Source organism: Vanessa atalanta, chromosome 9 (assembly GCF_905147765.1).
Source record: "Vanessa atalanta chromosome 9, ilVanAtal1.2, whole genome shotgun sequence".
Taxonomy (NCBI): Eukaryota; Metazoa; Arthropoda; class Insecta; order Lepidoptera; family Nymphalidae; genus Vanessa; species Vanessa atalanta.
In genome coordinates, this window is record NC_061879.1 from 9,803,994 (window position 1) to 9,828,195 (window position 24,202).

Below are 24,202 nucleotides of genomic sequence, written 5' to 3' on the forward strand. Positions count from 1 at the left end.
TTAAATGTATTTTAATCATATAAAATAACGATTCAAAAGTGCTTGCAGAAACTAATTGAAGTTTATTTTGATTTGATTTATATTAACAAAATGATTATTTTGAATCGAATTCCAAATCAATATTGCCTATTTATTTGACGCCCAACAATTTTTTGTGTACATGTTTCTTGTAAATCACGTTTTAAGTTTTATAACACTCCATATTGAATACAACACAAAAAATGACGATTTTTTATGTTGTTATAACATATACGTGATAATTTTACTTTGAGATGATGCGACTTGTTGACCGTGGACTGGGAACTGACTTTTGACTAACCTACTGACCCAATAGCAATAATAACTGATTGAACGGGTAGGAGATATTATTATGAAATGAACCACAAGTCAACGTGACATAAAAGGAATGATACTTACTAATTAAACTAATTTTCCTGTACTTTATTCAATCAATACAATTAAGCCAATACAACTAGGTACATTGTTTTATTACATTATTATTTAAGGTCAACAGTTTTTTTTTAATTCACTGTCACTTTCTTCCATAGACAATGACAATGTCGAAAGTACAAACACACATTACTTACGCCTTCGCTATACAACCAACCATTGATAACAAGACTAATAACTGGTAAATATCCTGTTTTAAATACTGTAGGCCTAATAAAATTGACTCACTCATCCATGAAACCGGAAAAAAGTAAACAAAGTATTATAGATCAATTCATTCACGAAGAAACCACCCCCGCCCCTCTCATCGTTTCATTATTATCGGCATCGGCATCCATTAGTATGAGTGAGTGAAGTTCGTGCTTACAAGATGTCTTAGTGTGAGTGAGAAGACTAAGAGTAGAGACAGCATAAAAATACAAACTAAATTATATTTGTTAAGTTTATTACATTAAAACGCCGATAAACTATAACTTGATTGATCTATAATTGACATCAAATATAAATTGATAGTCAAATTAAAACCTCAATTCTTAATTTCAATTTCAAAACATTGACGGCTCAAATATTCTACGTACGTTACGTTTACGTATAGAAATACGTAATGGTACATTGGTATCATACTACTACATATGTACTACTACTGGTACATTATTTTTCGTATGGATGTTGGTTTTAATAAAGTTACTCCCAACAAAATCACTCCCAGTAAAATAAGTCACTGAGTCACATATTAAGGAGTACTTTTTGTTACTTATTATAAATGTCAGAACCATCTGCGACGTAGATTAATATCAAACAAATTCTGTATATGTAAATCCATAGTCTAGAAATCCTACATAATACATATATCAATCTACTCAGGTATCAATATACCGAAGACATTTAAAAATAGCCAAATTATTGTGATATTTGCTCACACGAATATATTACTGGTTTTTTGTTACTTTAACTTCCTACATAAGTAATTTGTTTAATAGTGATTTGCAGTAATATTATAATACTTATACAAAATACTGTTTTAAATTATATTGGAAACTATTTAAGATTTATTTTTTTTAGAATAATAAATAATTTAAATCTCCCATGGGTCACTCTTACGATATATCTAGATTGCAAAATAAAAATAATGTGGCGTTATGAGCATTTGGGTTTTTTAAATAACGTTGACACTTCAATTAGCTAATAGCGTCAACTTATTTTCTAAACAAATTAGCACTTTTTGTGGTTCAACAATTATCTGGACAATTCCTTCTTACGCACACAAAAAAAGGTTTTACGTAAATCAATAGACATTATTATTTAAATTACGAACTGGCCTTATAAAATCTTTTAACTCGTAGAAATCAATTAGCCATAATAACAATATTATAATATCTATGAGTATATAAAATATTAAGTTTTTATTGAAAGATTTTAATTCTTATGTAAATAAATACAATCTGAAAGATTAGACTATCATTATAGAGTCATTTGTCAGTATCATTATATATAGTTATATATACTTTATCGTTATCTTTTGATAATTGCCAAATTCTTATCATATAGTATGAAGCAATTTACCCTTGAAGGTCGAGTAATCAGTGTGTTGCAATCGTCTTAGTTTAAATGTATTTATCTAAGGGCCGATGCACACGCCACACTCGTACTTACAATACTTAAATGAACCATTGCCACAATACCTCAAATGCACCCAGACAACTAAAAAAAAGGTTGCCGTGTATAATTATACAATTTATACAATTATTTAATTATTCGATTGCGGCAACCATTTTATAGAGAATCAATTTAATAAATACGGTGCAACATAATTACATGGAATTACAAATTTATTCTACATGTATTAACTGGAATAAATTTATTATATACAAATACATAATATTTAATGGAAAATATTGTAATAGAAAATATACCGATTCAATGACCTTGTACATTCAAAATAAACTTTAACTGTCGTTGCATCTGAGGTCAATCAACTCACCCGTAATAACATTTCCTGTTCCAGCTCTCCCCACTATACTGGAAGTGGATAATTGAACCCCCCATGATATGCCAACTTTTTATTTCCTTATTCACATATCTTTCTTTATGGTATTATGCGTAACACAAAATATGAATATATATTTAGTTTTACACAACTATTGTCCACATTCTGTTTGGAGATTTAAACGCGGAGATTAAAATCGATTTATTCTCCGCGTTTAAATCTCCAAACAGCAGCAAAAGCAGTATGTCGACTAAAGAAAAATAGACCTTTATGTTGATACCACACGCTCGTTACAAAAGTTTCTGTCTTGACTTCGTTTTTAAAAAAAAAATTGAAAAATGTTATTAAAATGTATGTATATACACAAATAGAGCTGATTTTAATTTTTTGACGCACAGGGAACGTTTCTTGACCAAAATTGATCGTAGACACTGAACTGTGATGCGATAGATCTGTGAACGTAAAACGTGTCTGTACTTAAAAACGTATTGAAAAAATCTAAATTAACGAAACAGATGGTGTATTTGTATATTGGCGTATAAGGTATATTGGATGCCGTGTGAACTTATTGAAAATCAAAAAAATCTCATTAACATTTTATTCTGTATCAGAATTGGAAATTCAGCTTACTTATGTCTTAAAGGTCGGCAATGCACCTGCAAGCTTCTCGATGCTGCAGATGTTCGGGCGATGGTAGTCACTTTCCAACAAAGTCGTTAGCCACCTATACCATAAAAAAAAAGTTAGACATATGCCAGTAGCATTCATTTCAATGTTCTGATGTGCCGCAAAAACGGTAAACAAAATAAGTATATGTTTGTCAATTCTTTCAAGACAACACTCATCAACTAACGACACAACCGTTTTTTTTTTATTTATTATTATTTTATTATTATTAATAAAACTAGCCCAAGGGTTCAGTTTCGAACCTGTCACTTTTTACATCGTAAGACTGCCTTAACCATCGTACTGTTGATGCCTCAAGTTACAAATAATGTGACTTGAAACTGCCTGTAATTTATCATACTTATTTGACTTTGATCCTGGTTTTATTTCAATTTTTGTTGATACTATACTTGTATTGAATTTCTAAAAATCAACAATTTCCGATCCGAATCGAAGCTTCTTTAACAATCTTATATGTATGTACGTTTTGTGTATACTATTCAATTGGTATTAGTAGATAGTAATATGAGAAAGGTTTTGTGTCATTTTTATATTTCTAAATAATCCTTCTTCTAAATTATACGCCAATTTCATAGATAACGTTGTAGAAACCGGTGGCTCATTATAAGGTATTCAAATATAAAATGGAGTTTTTAAGTTCATGTTAATTTCATGTTATCCTTTAACTAAAACGATTTCGTTATTTCGTCGTAACATCTATATTAGTATATAAGTTAAATATTGTTCGATAAATAAAGTTAACTAAATGTAACCAGGTCGCTGACCAGATGGTGTTTAGGGTTCCGTAAGAACTTATAACGATTATAATTTAATTTAATCTTTATGTTTAATGTTTATTTTTTATTATACTGTCTAATTTAAATTTAAAACAAAATCATAATTTACTTAAGATAAATAGATACTTTGGAATCGTCATTTTACGTGGCCTTTTTGAATTTGAATGAAAAGCCATCGCCGGTTAAGAAAAAAGATTTTATGGAGAAGAACCGGCAAGATACTTAGAAGTAATTACTAGTTGCCATAAATAAAAAAAATATGCGTAATAATTACATTAATAAATTCATATATAGATTTAAGTTGACAGAGGGTACTATGTACCTACCAATAAAATCGAGAAGACAAATTGGTAACCTAATAGCTTACAATATCAATAATTATTTTATGCCAAATGTTACCAAGGATCATATGCATAATAAAAATAACAATTTAATTTATATTAACACTGATAAAAGTAATTTAAATTGAATTTTAAGACAAAAGAGATAGTCTCTGGCTCAAGTATTATTAATACTAATATTAATTTACCTAATAGTAATTTAACCTTGGATAAATTCCTAAATCTTAAAATTAGAAATAATCAAAACAATAATAATAGTAAACTTGTAAACCTGGTGCACCAAAACATTCAAGGAATGACAGGAAAAGATTTAGAAATTGAGTTATTCATAAACAGTAATGCCATTGATATTTTATGTATAACAGAACATTGGCTTGTAAATTATCAGTTTATGTTTAACTTTAGTGGTCACCAGATGGCTAGTATGTTCAATAGAAAAAAAGCTATACGTGGTGGCTCATTAATACTTATTAACAAAAATCTAAAATTTAAAGAACGTAAGGATGTTGTGAGCCTTTCTATTGAGCAGACTATTGAAATAGCCTGTGCAGAGCTTGAGCATGTCATTGTTGTATGCGTATACAGACCTCCTAGCGGGTTATATGAAGCATTTGAGAAAATATTGGAAAGTGCATTATTGAAATTATCTGGATCAAGTAAATATATTTTTATTTGTGGTGACTTCAACATAAATTTATTAGAAAACTGTAGCACAAGTATTAGATTCAGATCATTATTATATTCATATAACCTCATTAACTTATTCTTAGAGCCAACTAGAATCACTGAATCCACTGGAACATGTATTGACAACATATTTACCAACTGTGTACCTAATCATAAATGTATTATAAATATGTTAAGTTCTGATCATTGTGGACAGTTGGCTTCATTTAATTCGCAAATAAATAACAATGCTAAGGATTTAAAACAGACATTTGTTCCAATCAATTTGTATCGAATTGAGAAGTTCAGAAGTAATATCATGGCAAAGCTCTCATATTTACAATTAAATGATAATTCTAATGAGCTTTATAACAATTTTTTTAAATTAATTAAAACAGAATTTAATGCCATATTTACTTCCAAGACAGTCTATTCTAGGAATTTTCTTAAATTTAATGATTGGGCGACTGTCGGAATTCACAAGAGTAGGCAGAGGTTGTATGAACTTTATAGTGAAAGATCATACAACCGGTCTTTTTCATTTATCAGTTATGTTAGTGCCTACTCTAAACTATTCAAACGTGTATGTCATACAGCTAAATCATTGCATATAAAAAAAAAAATTATTGAGGCACCTGATAAAATTAAAATGACATGGAAAATTATTAATTGTGAAACTGGAAGAGTCAAAAATAACATCTCCGACTTTAGCTTATCTATTGACAACAATTTATTTTCCTCAGATCGGGATGTTGCAACTGTTTTTGAAAATTTTTTTGCTGACATTCCATTTTCGACAACTAACTCATTAAATTCCTCTCCTACCGTTGCTGAATCATTATTAAAAAACCATGTGGAAGAATGTAATATTAGCTTTAAATTTAATACAGTAAGTGTAAGTGATGTAATAAGTTCCTTCAGATCACTAGATATTAAGAAAACGGCCGATCTGTGGGGGATCTCTGTCAAGGTAGTCAATTCAATAATTGATGTAATCGCACCCTACCTTGTCACTATATTTAATAAATGTGTCCTTAGTGGCGTGTTTCCTGACCTCATGAAACATAGTAGAGTATTACCAATATTTAAATCAGGTAGTACATCAGACCCCAACAACTATAGGCCCATCTCTGTACTACCAACTCTTAGCAAGATCTTTGAAAAGTTGTTACTAAATCAAATGCTAGTACATTTTAACAATAACAAGTTGCTACACAAGAAACAATTTGGATTTACAAGGGGTCGCTCGACAACTGACGCTGGTGTTGAGCTCGTTAAAAATATTTACAGGGCCTGGGAGGAGTCACAGGATGCCTTAGGGATATTTTGTGATTTATCTAAGGCCTTTGATTGTGTGCAACACGAAACTTTGGTCAGGAAGCTACGTCATTATGGAATTAGGGACACTGCACTCAGTCTTCTGATTTCGTATCTGAGCAATCGCATTCAGAGGGTTGATGTAAATGGAAAGAGATCTCCCGGGTCTCCAGTTACTGTGGGGGTCCCTCAAGGATCAATTCTTGGACCATTTCTCTTCCTTGTTTATATAAATGACCTGCCACATCTCCTAGGTGATAAACTCGAGATAGTATTGTTTGCTGATGATACTTCTTTAATTTTTAAAATAAAAAGACGTCTTTCAATATATGACGATGTGAACAATACTCTCTCTGAAATAGTAAATTGGTTTAGTGTTAATAATTTAATGTTAAATAGTAAAAAGACTAAATGTATTAAATTCACTACTCCCAATGTAAGATGTGTCAAAACGAGTGTACGTTTAAACGGGGAAGCATTAGATGTTTTAGAATCAACAGAGTTCCTTGGTATGACAATAGACTCTAAGCTCCAATGGGGCCCCCATATAAATAAATTGGCGAATAGACTTAGCTCTGCAGCCTATGCGGTAAAAAAAATTAGACTTTTGACTGATGTGGATACGGCACGCCTTGTGTACTTCAGTTATTTCCATAGTATAATGTCGTATGGCATCCTACTCTGGGGTAATGCAGCTGACATTAATACTATTTTTGTACTGCAGAAGAGGGCTATTCGTGCAATTTATAACCTGGTCCCAAAAGATTCGTTAAGAGGTAAATTTAAAGAAATTAAAATAATGACTGTCGCTTCTCAATTTGTTTTTGATAATGTTATGTATGTACGCAAAAACATAAATGATTTTCCCAGAAATTGTGACGTACATTCTATTAACACTAGGAACAAGAATAAACTTGTTACTCCAAGTACCCGATTACACAGGGTTAGTAACTCTTTTTTGGGGCAATGTATACGTTTTTACAACAGGATCCCAGAAAACGTTCAAAATTATTCAATTATAAAATTCAAAAGAGTCGTTAAAGAGCGTTTGTGTGCTAAAGGATATTACAACACTAATGACTTTTTAGTTGACTGCACACCTTGGGAATGAAATGATCGCCTCCAGGCTGTTTTAAACAACTAATATATACTTATCATTGTACCTACATGGAAAATGGTTAAAAAAAATGAAAAAAAATATATCCCGCTGAGTTTCTTTCGCCGGTTCTTCTCAGGTCCGAGGTGCTAAATTCCGAACCGGTGGTAGATTTTTGACAATCAATAAGCAAGTGCAAACACTTCTATATTGAATAAAGATTTTTGACTTTGACTTTGACTTTGAAATATCTATGCATACAATATGAAAATATACAAATAAGATCTCCATGCATTTCTATAATTTAATCGTTAATCATGTACCGTATAATGATACTTTTTTCAATATGGTTTATAAATTAAGTTATATTTATATAAAAAAACCCTTACGTAATTATCATTTTGCCAGTATTATAAATGGTTTTAGAGTAAAAAAATAACTCTCTTGAATTTATATATTTTTAATAAAATGTATCGCTATTTAAGTTTTTTTTTTTTAAATTAGATATATGTTTAGCAGTGTGGCGTAGGTTACTATAGTTCTGCCACTGACAGAATGCGTTCCTGAAATATGCTGAATGACTATACAAATAACATTGAAGACTTTTTGACTTACCTATATAGGGAACCCATCCAGTTGAAAGAACACGAACTTGCCCGAATCACACATTACAGAACACAAATACAACCTTCACACAGATAGTCGGATTATTGTACTACTACCACTATAGATAATATATCATTCTCGGCAACACAGTTATTTATGTTATAAGACTGACACATCGTTAGGTATTCTGTGTTAGTTTTTATTTTGTAATGTTTGATTTGAAGTTGAACTATTTTAAACTCAGTATTTAAACATTTCTGCTATCTGTATCGTACAATATCGAGATTAATTATTAAAAATATCGTGCATAATAATTTTATTATATGTATAATAAATAATAAATAAATAAATATTGGACAACATCACATACATTACTCTGATCCCAATGTAAGTAGCTAAAGCACTTGTGTTATGGAAAATCAGAAGTAACGACGCTACCACAAACACCCAGATCCTTGACCCGAGGGACCTCGGAGTGGCATACCCATGAAAACCGGTGTACTAACTACTCGACCACGGGGTCGTCAGAGTATATGTATAGATTGGATTTATGGTCATAAATAATATTTATATATGACACAAGACATTAGTGACCTCCCACCATCATGAGGCCCATTGTTTCATCCGCCTCCCTATAAAAAATAAACAAAAATATTTTGTGTTTATATTACATTCATAATAAATAATATATTTTTTAATAGTAATGTTTCCTTATTGCGAGCAGAGGACATAAATCTAAATGAGATAAACATACAAATGCCATATTAAATAACAATTGTAATTCAGTTATGCGATGTATTCGAAGCACGTAAGTTTGTATTGGATGTTCGCTACAGTTATGATGATGAAGCCCATCACCATAGATTTCATCAGCACATTAATGTCAAGTCAATAGCTTATGTTCTATAAAAAGGTACTCTGTAAGAAATCACTTCTCAACTCACTTGTGAAATATTGACAACTTACGGTGATAGGGCTTTGTTCAAGCCCGTCTGGGTAGGTACTACCCACTCATCAGGTGTTCTGCCACACAAACAGCAATACTTAGTATCGTTGTGTTCCAATTTGGAGGATGAGGGAGCTAGTGTAACTACAGGCACAATGGTTATAACATCTTAGTTCCCAAGGTATAGAAATAATAAGTATCTTACTTGGTGCCTGAATTGAAATAGTGTATCAATGAATTTGAGGCACAAGCACAAAGGAGTCTTAGTTCCCAGGTTGGCGACGCGACGCTTGGTGACTATTCTATAAAATTAATAGTCAATATCGCATATCACATTCGGTCATTTCAAGCTCATTATATTTTAATTTACAGAATAATCAGGAAAATAATCGTTGTGTATAAATTATGAAAACATAAAATTCACTCTTGTCACGTCAATAGTCCTAAAAAGCGGGTTAAACTTCAAAGCGCATCTTCTTAAATAATACGTCCTCTTCGAAATGTGTTGCATCAAGTAAGTCGTATATATATACTGGATTAGACTACACCGTGGAAAAATTTTACTAGATCTAAATAACGTTATATTATTTAGCTGATATAAGAGTTTTCACCAATAAGATCCCATATTTCCCGAGACAAAACACCTCATAAGACTTATTTACTGAATTCGTAATGTAGGCTGTAATTTATTATGCCTTTGCTCGTAATTATCGTACACGGCAATTCGCACCGCAGACTGTTGCCAGTCATCAAAACCATTATCTGCTAATTTTCAAAAACCGGTCCGCTCGCGTTCCATCGTTACTCCAAAGTGCAGAAGCATAGCAATTTGAAGGAACTTCCGCGTCTCTTTGTTCGTGACATGACAATTGTTTTTATTTTAAAACAAAGTAATCCATGTTGATAATCAAAAATTTGTTATTTATATAACCGTACTACTTTCTTCCTTTGCTTTGCCCCCGTTTAAAGGGGGCTTTTTCTTACAGGTGTTAGAGATAAAAAAGTAACTTATGTTATTCCAGATTTTAATCTATCTCTGTGATAAATTTCATCTAGATCTGTTCAGCCGTTCTGGAATGATTTAGTTTAGTTTATTTAAACTTTTACATTTCTCATATTATTTTTTGTATATACGAATTTTTGTGTTGATATGGAGGCGCCTGATGTATTTAGGAAGTTAGGCAAGTAATGTACAGCAGTCAGTTTTCCGTTAGAGGAAAATTTTGTAAGATATAATTACTAGACATGAGCTCATGTCGTGCGGACGCCGATTCCTTGTATTACGTTATGAAAGTAGCCTTGTAAATAATACTTTTAACAGCAATACAACTCCTGAGACTTAAAAAAACAAATTTAAAAAACAATTCATCCGTCATAACGCGTTTCCTGTTCGTTTTTCGAAATTTAAAAACAAGTCTTTTGAAATATTTATTTACAAATAAAATACCGGTGAATATTTAATACCTGTAAGTATTTTTAACATTCTTTTATAATTCAAAAAAAAAATGTTATTATTAAATGTATAAATATATTATTAATTATTATTATAATCAGCTATGTTGTTGGAATCAATGCCCTCTTAAGCAATGTAAGTCTTATAAGGATATATTAAATTATAAACATGAATTTATATTCTAATATCTTATTAATTACGTAAGTTTGAATGGGGGGATATTCTTAACTCAATCGCACTGTACGGATCTGGATCAAATTTGGCACAGAGATAGATAATAGTATGGAAACCATATAGGCTACTTCTCATCCCGATACGTACTCAACGTCACAAAAACTCCTTAAAACCAGTTCAATTGTTTTGTATTTTTTTTTATATATAAAAAAGGATAATTGTCTTGCGTCATAAATAAAGTTCCATTCTATGGCATTGAGTGACGGAATCGAATGAATTCGCTACGAAATTGATAAATCGAAAACAAACATTTTGTAAATAGGTAAATCAGGATGGTAAAAACCTTGCATTCACTCAAATATCAATAAAATATGTAAAACAAATATCTATATATACCGATAAAGACTTAATATGTTTATTTTTATTAGTAATCCGACACGGAACTTTAGTCGGATGACGAACTCACTTGATTTTGTAGGTACAATCGATGCTCTAGCTCTCTTATATTGTCGGAAGCCACATTACTTTCCACACTATCAAAGCGTCCATAGCACAATGGTATACGGGCCGCCTAGCGATGTAAAAAGTCGCATTTCGATCCTTGGGCTATTGTCGTCCCAACGGTATAACATGCGTAATTCTACCGCCAAAAATAATATTTAATAAAAATAATGACATTATAAACTTGTAATTATTATAAAAAGAAGGAAGGAAATGCTTCTTATATTCTATTGGAGCCGTACTATGACTTAAACGTACATAAATAATACTCGAATTTCGATGTCACTAGTACGACAACGATACTAGTAATCAAAATGTTATCATAAATTTTACTCAAATTACTTCATGATGAACAAAGCCTTATTTATTACAATTAATGTTGACGTATTGTGTTCGTATTGTAACATATCCGACTCCACGGACTTTAGACTGAAGATTATCTTTAATTGCAGGCATAGTACACACATGAGTATAATATGTCTAATCATGAACGCAAAATTATTGCATGATTTATAAGACCTAGCAACGAGGTACAAAAATTAATTCGCCGCACCACCAAAGTAACTATAATTATAAATATGGAATATAAAATCTATCTCACTTTATAAAAAATGAATTATAATATACTCATATATTTTTGAACTACGTTATAAGAACCAGATTTAAATAATTATTTTACTAGAATCGATTAAAGTTAAGGTTGCGAACATTTAGGAATGTAGATTTTCCCGAGAGCAGGTGGCAAAAAACTTAATGTTTCCTTATTTTAATTGAACACATATAGTGGGTTCGGACAACAACGATTCAGCTGCCGCAGTACTGGCCGTGTATATCGCCATGGATCTATCAATGAGATACTCCGTCGTGCCTCGGTGACATTTTTAGAACCGAAAGGTGCAGAGATGATGGCAAGAGTCTGGACGGATCCATGAGCGATGAGACATGTAATTGTGTAGAATGCAACTTGCGTAGATACGCTGGTAGTATCTCATATTTAGAGGGTGTCCCGTGGAGCCGGTGCCGATCGGAGGTCGTCAATTACCAAAAAGTAATGAAAGGTCGTTCTACGAAACTAGTCCTCGTTTCTGGTTCCCTAAACAACCAAGGTGATGCTTACTTAGCTCAAGGAGTTACTTAATTCAGAAAGATTAGTAATAGAGCTAGCCTTCAAGGAGAAATTTCAAAAGACAATCTTTAAGACGGCGTGTTTTTTCTATCATTTGTACGTCATCTTTAAATTCGTTATCATCTTCATCCTTAAATCGTTAAAATAAATTGTATTTTTTAATTTTTTTTAATTATGTCAGATGTTAATTAAACTGTAGAGCAATATAAGGCAATTAATCATCATAAAACATATTTTTCAAATACAATAATTGATTGCCAATTTAATAAATATAGTTTAATATAGATAGTTAAGACTAATTTAATTTATTTACCTTGATATTTACCAAGGATCCTAGTATCACCGAAACTTTTTCGTACCATTTATTTAAGGTAATACGTCGAAGTCAGAAGACTCGTATCTAAGTTTTGTATTAGCTTGACTTTCAGAAACCGGTTGATATATATTTTAATTCAACAAATGTTTGTATGTGTTATAAATACATGTATGATGCTTGTGTGCTTGCGTATTAGATATGATGATTTAGATATAATGATAAAATTATAAAATGCATGTATTTAATAATATAGGTAATACTCATTTTGAAGGTACGATACTTGGGGATAGGGCTTTGTACAAGTCCGTTGGGTAGGTACAACTTATATTCTACCGCCAAATTACAATACTTAGTGTTGTTGTGTACCAATTTGTAGTTACGCTGGCTAGTGTAATTGTGTAAAATGTACAATGGCTGGTGGTGCATTATTGATATGGAGAATGATGAATATTCTTAAAGTGCCGATTTCAATGGATTGTGGTGACTTACAATCAGGTAGCCCATTTAGCTACCTACCTAAATGACATAAAAATGACAAAATATACAAGTAAAGAACCTTCGCTTCTCTATTTATATATTTTGTTAAACATAGTGAAATTGTTTTATCAAAAATAACATAGTTAAAAATTAACGTGACAAACAAACGACCTCAAATACATAATCAGGAATACATTATTAGTGTCTTTAAGTTTAATTTAAGTTAGTTATATATAATAATTAACTTCTCAATAAAACAACCGTTTCCTTTACAGTGAGACAATTTTTTTACATTAATATAAATTACTTTTTTAATTCTGATGACGTCCTATGATAAACTTAACAATTAAAAAAATATATCAAGTATAAGACAACTAAAATATAAATTTAAATTAAAAAAAAAAAGCAATTAAAAAGAGAGAAACAGAAAACATAAAGAATAATTACACTCACAAAATAAAATAAGACAAAACATAAAATAATTATTGCACTTGTTACTGTACATATTTAATTCAGTTTTTTAAATGTATTTATTATAATTATCACGTTCATTAATATAATTTGTCAAGTTATCGTATAGCTTCGGCTTCAGGCGGCTGAACCTTCTTGGCCCCTTTACTCTTTTCTAATTTCCTAAAATATATTTTTTCTACCAAAAAGCAACTATATTCATAATATCGATGTTTTTTTACTACATTACGTTGTTATGGCATCTAATATACCAAACAAATTTTAATTAACAAACAATTTTAAATTATTTCCAAATTATTTTCCTTTGGAATGGATATTTTAATTTTCATGCTTATCTATATATGTTATATAGATATAGTCAGTATATAGTATTCAAGTACAATCTTACTTTTATAACTTTGCAATATTTGAGCTATTTTTTGTATATATTTTAAATTAGTTTTAACAGTTGCTATTCGTATTTCGGCTAAATATTAATGTAAGCATTTTCCAAAAGAACCTTATACTATATGCGTATACAGAATTTCATAATAATAAATAACATGGTAGGTGATTGACAAACGATTTAAAATGCAATTCATTGACTAAATACAGCTGACATGACAGCCGACGATCTAGCAATTGAAACGTGACACTAGAAAAAGGAAAATAAGAATTTTTTTGCAATTTTCGATTAGGAATTAATTAGGCACCTGATTTAAGTTCACGTTCATATATTGAACTCGAATTATCGTACATATACGTCCACTATTACTACGATTATTACTATTACGATTGAGGAAAACATGCATGCGGTAGGAAAAAAATTAACAAAATGCATCCGGCCGCATTGGAACAGCGTGGCGGAATGAACTCCGAACCTTCTTTTTAGGCGTAACTTTACTTTACTTTTTACTTTATAAATCTATTTTATTATATAAGCGTCGTAAAGCAAGGATAACCCCGTGATATATTGTAAATTTAGTGATAGACTATAACACTATGACTGATTAACGATTATAAGAATTTTATAAGGGGTACATATATTAATATTGTAAAGGTATCTTTTTAATTTTCAAATCAAATGAAATCAAAATACTCTTTATTGTACACCAGTAAACACATAATTTAGTCACGTTTAAGAAAGATGCCCAAGAGACGGCCTTATCGTTAAAACAGCCATCTCTTCGAGGCAATCTTAAGGTAGAGGAAAGAAACAGATATAGAAAGAGGTAGGGGTGTACAAGGTAGATATAAACATAATATATGACATAACATTACACAGAAATAATAATATATTTAAAATAAAATAATCTACAGTACCTGATATCTAGCACGCGTATGTGTAACATGCGTAATGTCATGCAACAATTGAAACGAACCTTCATATCATGTTAGGTATTAGTTTCAAGAAATTCGTAGGTAAGTAAAAATCTACCCACTTACCCAATAAAGATACTGATACTGATCGCACCGTTCAATATTACACCTACTTTATGTACTCTATTATTGACATTATTATATGTTGATATCTTTGTTATAACCTACTTATTTTTATCATATAATTTACTTTTACGGATGCGAGTTTAATAACACTAATTAATACGTTTTTTCTCATTTTGTTAACTACAAAACGTTGTAGTTGATATCTCTCTGTCTATCGATCTACAAATTTTACTAAGTTTTGATAAAATTGGTGTTTCTGACTTGACTACTATTTTGCCATAACCATAATCTTGAAACTAAAAATTATTCATATAACCTGATGATGTTGATGAGTGAAATTATTTTATTCCATCAAGTATACCACCCAACTACAATACCCTGTATGGCTATGTTCAAAACTGAATGAGCCAGTATAAAAACAAATACAATGTTACGGTTAATATTTTAACTGGTCCATCTCGGCTCCAAAATGTAAGAAGTACAATAGCAATTGACTTGTAGTTACATATATTTCGCAATATATATTTACTGCGTTATAAACATAATCAATATTATAAGTATTTTGACTCAATTTTGATTATGAAAATTTAAACACATAATAAACAGATACAGCACATGATTGGGCAATTAGTAACATATGATAATGATTTTACTATCGCTAATTGTTCAAGATACGATGTTATACATGGACTTTGAACAAATACAATTTTAAGCAATATGATTTTCATTATATAAAATAAAATTATATTATGATATTCACAGGTATACAGTGATTCATTAGTTTTCTCTGTAAAGTACATGAAATAAAAAAAAATTACCAATGTCACTAAAGAACTACTACCTCGAGAACTAATGATGGTTTTATATACTGAAGTCACATTTAGTTATTCTGGATCATCATGAGCCGCAATGTTATTTTAGTTTTCGGGATATCTTGTAAACCATGTCGTTATATACTATGCGATTTTAATTAAGCTCGTAGATAATAGCACTCATTTTTCACTTTTTTTTTACAGAACAAATAATAATAATTGCTTTAGTTTATTGCCATTTGGGGATAAATTAATAGAGTAAGTAATGTGCTAATGGATAACTGGTCGTGATAACTAATGAGCTTATGTATTAGCGTCTTTAATTAACGTATTACTTATAAGACATGGTGTAATTATTTGATGTGTTAAATCTATGAGAATTATTTATTTTGGTTCACAAATTAAGTTTTCTTTCATTATAATATTTGAAGTAACAAATTAAATACAGCTTTCCGAAGGGCATTTTCAATCATTCATTAGGAAATAGAAAGGTCAAACGATAGTCGACACTAAAGTATCAACATACTAGAGTAGACAAACAGTGCGACCTTAGAATAGAGATTAATAGCAGTGACATCAAAGACAGATAGAAGTTCAAGTCAAGTCACTGCAAGAAAACATTAAAAAACTTCTAATATGTACTTTAGTGGTGTTTTTAATGAATCTTACCATTATCTGAAGGTCAAGTAATACTTCATATAACATACATTGTGCGTTTTTCTATGTCACAGATTATAAATATTATACATTATTTTTTATTATGACTCAGCTATAACTTTATATGATATTAAACTTGGATCATGATAAACTAGGACCACGCAATATTACAATACATTTTATTAAATATATCAGTGTAAAAAACTTATTTTTTTATTATTGCAATCGTATAGTTTCAACCAGGAACAGTTTCAGAACGCATTAATTAAATGCTCATATTATTCCAAGGCCAATCTCCTGTTAAATATAACCATTAAACGTTTTCTTTTTTATTTATGTTATTATAAAGTATAAAAAACGTCATATGAATTACATGTTCTTATTTTTTACATTTAATAACAAATTTTTTGCCAGATTATTATCTTATTTAAGCAAAAGTTTTAAATCTTCCGACTATAAAAAGCTTCAGAAAGTTGAGAAAATGTAATAGCGTTTCAATAATATAATTTTATAACTGTAACCCGATAGAATAAAAATTAGCTAGGTTTATCGATGATATCTATTAAATTACTTAACCCAAAATACTCTAAACTACTCTCTGCTCTCCCAACTGGATAGAAAGGTTAGGGTCAGATGTCCTTCACAATCACATTCCTCACAATGCACAATTTCCAACAGCAAATTCTAAAGTTTACAGCTATGTACCTGAACCAGATAATTTGTAGGATTTCGTTTCAATCATCCCTGCTCATGGTCCCTAGATATGATGTGAAATTGTATGAATTTATCCGTAAGCTTCGATGCCATTACTAATGCAATAGTTCTTAGTTATAACCTATATTGAACATAGCAAAATGTTTTGCAAGTACAATCTATGAGATCCCGGATGTGACCTTATCGACGATTAGTGATATCTCACTTCATTCATTTTGATGACGTAGAAAATGTCACCTACTTATAATTATATTATGTTAATTATTCGAGTGTTACCCACAAGCTCATCACGACATTATGCAGTTGATAAACAAGATTATTAACTACAATATAATATCTATAAATGCTAAAACCGTTAGTTTGTTAAAAGCGTTTGGTGTCAATCTAATTATATTTAATGATCGAACACGTAATGATAGGGAATCATCGTTATAGTACGGCCACATCTGCGCGATTGCGTTCATCACGCTCTCCCTGGTGTGTCCGTTCTCTAAGTGTCGCTTTATATACTTAAATAATCTTATGATGCGATGATTTTATAGCTTAACTACGGTTAATACAATAAGTACATAATAAGAGGTAAATTAACATTACATTAAGACTACATAATGTTTATTTGTATACACATAATGAAAGATTAATTGAAACATAATTGCTTTGAATTTGTCATAATATAATGTCATGTCATTATTCGTTTTATAGACATATATATATATATATATATATATATTTTTCTAACAAGTAATAACAACACAACAAAATTTTAAGATAAATCATGATATCAAGTCTCAAAATATAACATGTAGTTTAACCATATAATCATGTATATTGAATTCGATTTATCATTCACAGTTTTTAAATATATACAAAGATTATTTTGTATTCACAGGCATTTACATTGATTTAAATTATTACTTTTACTTTTAGTTTTACTTTTTAACAAATATATATTAGTATACATATGTCGCCATCCCTTTGTGATTGTAATTAAATTAGTTCACTGACTATTCAATTCGAAAAAAATAACAATATATTTTATATTTAAAGATAGAGAAGCTTGTAAGCTGGTGGTACCTTCGTAAATAAGATAAGAGAGGTAGAGCTAACTCTACCAAGTCTACGAGGCCTAGCTGAAACAAACGATCAAATTATATATCCGGGCTAATACTAAAAAAAAACGTTTATTAATATAATAAAAGTTTACGATAACTTTGAACTTTTTAAACATATTGTGTGTACGGTAGAGTTAACATTTACTATAGTTAAAGCTTATTAAGGGAATTATTATTATAATTATCATTAGGATTAGTTACGGTCGAATAATAAGTATCATATATAATTACTAGAACAATAATTGGAAAAATGATTGAAATAGTTTTTTGTTTATAAAATAATAGAGCACTAAGTTTTTTATAAGTTGGATTTATATTTTCTGCGTCAAAATCAAAACATCTGATTTCATGTAGAGTCATACGAAAGTTAATAAACCTGTTTTATTAATACATATATTTGTCTCTTTTAATATTTGCACTGTGCAGGTTTTCTGACAGTGTTTTTCTTTGGTGCTAACGTAATGATTACAAAACAAATTTAGCACTTATAAAGTCAGTAGTGTTTGCCCTGATTTGAACCCGTGGCCTTAATTTAAAATCAACTTGTTTTGTCTACTTAACTATTGATACTGGATACGCTAAATAAACAAAAAGATTGTCAAATAAAATTTAGCTTGAATAAAAACTTATGATTCCGTTTTATTTAGAACTTGAATTTAGTATTCGTTGATATAAATGTAATTGTAAATTAATCTTACCGGTTCTTTTTTATAGAATCTACATTCCAAACCGAGAGAAGCTTTAAATTAAATTTAATCATAAAAATTCAGAAGGACTTATGTCTTCTTGAATATCAGATAAATACATTTTCAATACAAACATATATTTAATAGGTGTATTGTTTGATATCTCATCACGAGTCGTGAAGGCAATTGATAGTTGAAGGTCCTTGTCCGTTGAAGAACACTAAGACAAAGGCGCACGTGTTGAGTTTGGTCATAATACAAGTATCGCAAACTTTATCACGATGTCAGTGAACGCATGACGTAAACACTGATAGGAAAATAGGCCGCACCGAAATATATTGACATATAAAGACTTGTTCACAACTTCACACATCATTAAGAAAGTTACATGTACATGAGCATCGACCTTTTTACTACAATTGTAGCCCAGTTGAAATAGCATTTGACATCGAAAAAATAATAAGTAGCTATTTTCCTTCGGAAGTCGTCGCGGGCAGTCTACATTTTCGTTTTCGGGATTTGCAACTTTTTGGGTTAACAACATTCGCCATATTGCATTTAAGAGGATTAATTTATTTGTGATTTCGGTGAATTTTATGGAAATGATCATCACCAAAGTTGTGGGGAATTAATTTGCCTACAAATATGATTTTCATACATTTTTCCTAGAATCGATAATTGTGATTAAATTAAAACAAATGTTACAGATATTGCGTAAACAATTAATATTATTTTAAATAATGAACTACAGAATAACAATGTTGCCAGCAGCCCGTCTAGACTAATAGGTATTATATATCTGTGTGTTTCTTTTTTGTTTAAACGTAATCGCTAAAACTGTAAAATATTTTTACATTATATTATTTCCCAAATAAGATATAGCTATATTTGTGAGCCCAGTGGTTAAAGCTTAACGCGATTTTGAAGCGATAATCGCTGCTTCTAACCAATGAATGCTTACGTTACATTCTAAATTTTTGTTTATTATTCATCTCGTCCTTAGCGGTCAAAGAAAACATTGTGAGAGAACCTGCTTTTGTGGGATGTTAATCTGCCACCGTCTCGCATTGGAGCAGTGCGTATGAATAAGCTCCACACTGAGACCTTAGCCCAGTTATAGGACAGTTACAGTTACTTACTGTTTCTATTTGCCTTTTATAGCTATTTTTTAACGTCACGATCGACCCATGATGTAATTGAAGCAGCGTGGTGGATTATGCTCCAAATCTTCTCCTCAAAAGTTAGAGGAGGCCTTAGCCCAGCAGTGGGAAATTTACATGCTGTTAATAATTATTAATTTTATATGTTATTTATTTATTTTATATTAATATTTAAATTATTTTTATTATACTTTTAACCTTATTTGTAAAATCGTCTCTGGCAATAATGTGATATTTTTAATGTCAAATTGCTCTACCTACGAAAAAATCAAGACAAAATATATTTTCAATAAATAATTAGTGTACGTTGATATTTTGTATAAAATATTCTGTTATTTAAATATATTTGTCGTTAACTCAAATGCTTTATTTGAACTTTAAACTTCCACTTTTCTTACGTTAGTCTAATACCAGACTCGTATAACGATGCTATTTATAAACAAAATCATTTATTACTTTTTATGTTGTTTGCACACATGCAGAAAAACAAACACAGACGAACACTATTTAAAATAAGTGTATTTATAAGCTTAAGATTACTTTAGATTTTAATTCAATTTGGATACCCATAAAATACCAAATAAGCAATATGTACGCTTCTCAACAACAAATAACAAAAACAAATATACCGCTCTTCGTTAAAGTGTACATCAAGGTAACATGAATGTAATAAACATTGCACATCTCTTTTTTTAACTCAAGCAAGGTATCCATTACCACAGCCAATGTTGCGGTATAACTTCTACCCAAGTAGTTCATTAAACCGCATCTTTGCCAGAATTTCTATTAGATAGAAATTAACAGACAATAGACTATATATTTTAAAATATTTTTTATTATATCTTGTCTAGCTAGTTTAGCGTTTTCAATTTGTTTTTAAAATGTTGTAAAATTTCTCACTTGCGCTTGCAATTTGTGGATTTTGATGCGAGTTACAAATTGCTATTCGAATCCAGTTTATGATTTGTTCAGGAGCAACGTAATGTTGCTGAAAAAAAAGTTGACTACGCATCCTTGGTACATGATTTGCGGGCTAAATTTTTGACATAATCGCTAGGAGAGGAAATACAAGACTAATTCGTTGGTCTTCTGGATTACAAAGCCCGAGACTCGAACCCCGGGTACGGCCATAATAATATACGGAGCAGCCCCGAGATTGGAAATCGACTGTGTTAACACTTTCAAGTCCCGCGTTTCGAAAAGGATGTAAAGCCATCGGTCCCACGTCTGAATTCTTTCCGATTGGTATCAGATTATGAGAGCAACAAAAGAGAGAGTGCACCTGTTTGCGCGCACACATGTGTCATATCGTAATTCTCGCGCCGCTGGAGTCTCCTTTGAAAATAAATCGTGACCGATATCGTTCAAGAGGGGGACGTCAAATACAGTAACTAGACTAGTACAGTTATAAATACTTATGTAAGATTTCGGTTGCGGCAGTTACGTTTCTATTAGAAGAATTGATCCTTTGATCCTTATTATTACTAACAGTCATTGTTTGTGGCTTTAGAAACGCAAATATTCAATATTATTATTCATTATTGTCTGCTGCTGCCGATTTAATGTCTTTTACGTGCAGTCAAAAAAAAAAATGTTACCGCAATTTGAATAAACAAAATGACGAGAATAGAACACAATATCGTGACGTAAATAACCGTATGACCGAGGAAGTCAAAACGTAGTTCCTTAATGTTCATAATATCAAGAACATATGCACGCATCTTATTGTTTGAACAACTTGAGGATTTTGATAAAACATCAATTTTATTATGTTTTAAATGCTTTATTGAATGTTTATGTGTGTACTTTGTTGCTAAATGTCCTGTTTGCTCGACTTAATTAAGCGATTAGATTTACATAATTATCTGTACTGTTTATTATAAGGGATTATATTTTTATTATTGACTAATAAGTTTTTTTCTATATTGCATAGTTTATAAGAAGAAGCTTGTTTTATCGTGCTATCATCAGAGTTCGTAAGCGCTATTTTTTTTTGCGGACAATCAATAGCGGTCGATCAAATGGTAAGTGGTCACCACCGCCCATAGACATTGACGCTGTCAGAAATATTAACATTACATTACACCCCTGCACCAACCTTGGTAACCTAGGTCCATTATGCTTGTACTTACACTAGCTTACTTTGCTTTCAAACCGCAACGCAGCAAAACTAAGTATAGCGGCTTGGCATTAGGAACTAACTAGCTCAGAACCCTGCCCCAATTGTTTTTTTAAAATCTAATAAATATTTTAATATACGCACCTATAGTATATAAGCCACAAGTAAAGACCTTTATTCCTTTGTTCTTTTAGTAAGTAGTTATACGAAATGAAAAATAATTGTAGCTGTACTTTAGTAGTTTATAAATTATGTATTCCGTTTTTGTGATCGTAAAGCAAAAATGCGGAATAAAATACCAATTTAAGACATTGAACGATTGCAGTTTATAGACAGGTTTATTTAAAAAAAAATAGTCAAAACAAGATATTTTTTTGACTGTTTTTGTTTAAGAAATATTTAGCTCGAATGGAATAAATAAAATATTTTAATTTAGTATGATAAAATGTGTAACAAAACAATAAAAAATAAAGTGACAAGGAGAAACATTTGGATAGAAATTATAACTTAAAAGTATTTACAATTTTACACCTTTAACAATTTATAAAAAAAAAAAACATTTAAAAGTAATTTTATTCTTTAAGATAAACGTTCCATGCAGAGCCTTTATTTTAAAACTTAAGCCGGGACGGGTTTGTAATAAAGTTAATTGTAATATTCACTTACGATTTATGCGAAATAATTTTAATAACATCAGGTATTAGAGTTTAAATACCTTTGTAAGGTCATCGATGTTGTTAATCAGCCTTATTCACTCGGTATGAATATTACAAACATAACACGCCTTGTGTAACGACATCCATGACTAATATTGTTTAATAAAATAAGAAAGCCGGCTGGCAACACCGATCACTTAATAATATAGTCATTAGCACTGTAGGAATTAATAAGTATGCCTAATATTGTCAATGTGATGCCAGTTGTACCTAAGATGTTATATCTCTTTTGCATGAGTACACAGGTTAAGTCACTCTTCAAACCGGAATACTAGCGGTAGAAATATTGACGATCGGGTAGGCTAGAATTAATAAACACGGAACCTTATTTTATTTAACATAAACCAATGTGAGGTTTATAAGGTTTTTGTTTGCTGTTTAATTTAATCACTAGCTAAAAACCTTGGCTATCTTGCGGTATTACTTATCAGCCTTTTGGGTAAGATCAAAGTGTAGTCACTGATTTGGTGCAGCTTAATACCTGTCAATAATTGCAATTTTTTTTTTTATTTTTTACTTTTAAACATTTACTTTAAAAATTACTACTAAAATATACTTCATCTCCCTCCATCCAACAATATAAATCTTTAGTACGATAAGGACAAAAAATATCGATTTTTAAAGTTTTGAACGAAAGTGTTCATCAAACTATATCACAAATAAATTTAAAAAAAAAATCAACGAACTTAGTTTCACAATAACTGTTTTGCGCAATTTTACACTATCATTATAGGAGTGGGTGTGATGTAGGTCAAAACTAAGCGATTACAAATTACCTATGAATGTAAACGTACAAAGTTCACAGTTTACTCATCATTCCAGCTGATCTACACTTAACATATATTTTTAATAATTATTTTTAAAATGAAATTATCTGTAATTTTCCGCATTGTTAATCTTACCATTTATGTCATTTAGATCAAAGTCCAAAGTGTATTTACAACGCGTGTACGTCAGTAAAAAGTAAAAAAAAACCGTTTTTTTTTTTTACACCTCGTGACGTTGGTAACACAATACAATCGGTAACAACACTTCATTTCTGTTTATTATCGATAAAATTTAAAATATTAAAAGATATTTTACTTCTGGGTTGAATTTATAATTTACGTTAAAGATTCTACAATTCTAAATTAAAAAAATATATATAATCAAATGGATTGGTGTTAAGAACGCACGAACAAATGCAATTTTGTTTTTTATTTTAATATTATATTAAAATTCAAATTAAATTAAGAAAAACGAAATATTATTATACATATTTTCTAATAACTGCTGCGCACCCTGTAGTGGTATAGCATTATGTTATATAATCATTAGACTTTATGAATAAATGAACCATCTAAACAAAATAATTATTCAATTCGTTTTGGATATCGGTCGGTATATATTAAACAAACAAACAAACTCTTCT

The 24,202-nt window shown here is 30.3% G+C and overlaps 1 protein-coding gene across 1 annotated transcript in view; it reads left to right on the top strand.

Moving 5' to 3' along the window:
- Positions 1-24,202, top strand: part of LOC125066241 (ATP-binding cassette subfamily G member 4) — a 37,313-nt gene that overhangs the window by 4,032 nt on the left and 9,079 nt on the right. The gene's annotated exons all lie outside the window — the stretch shown is intronic.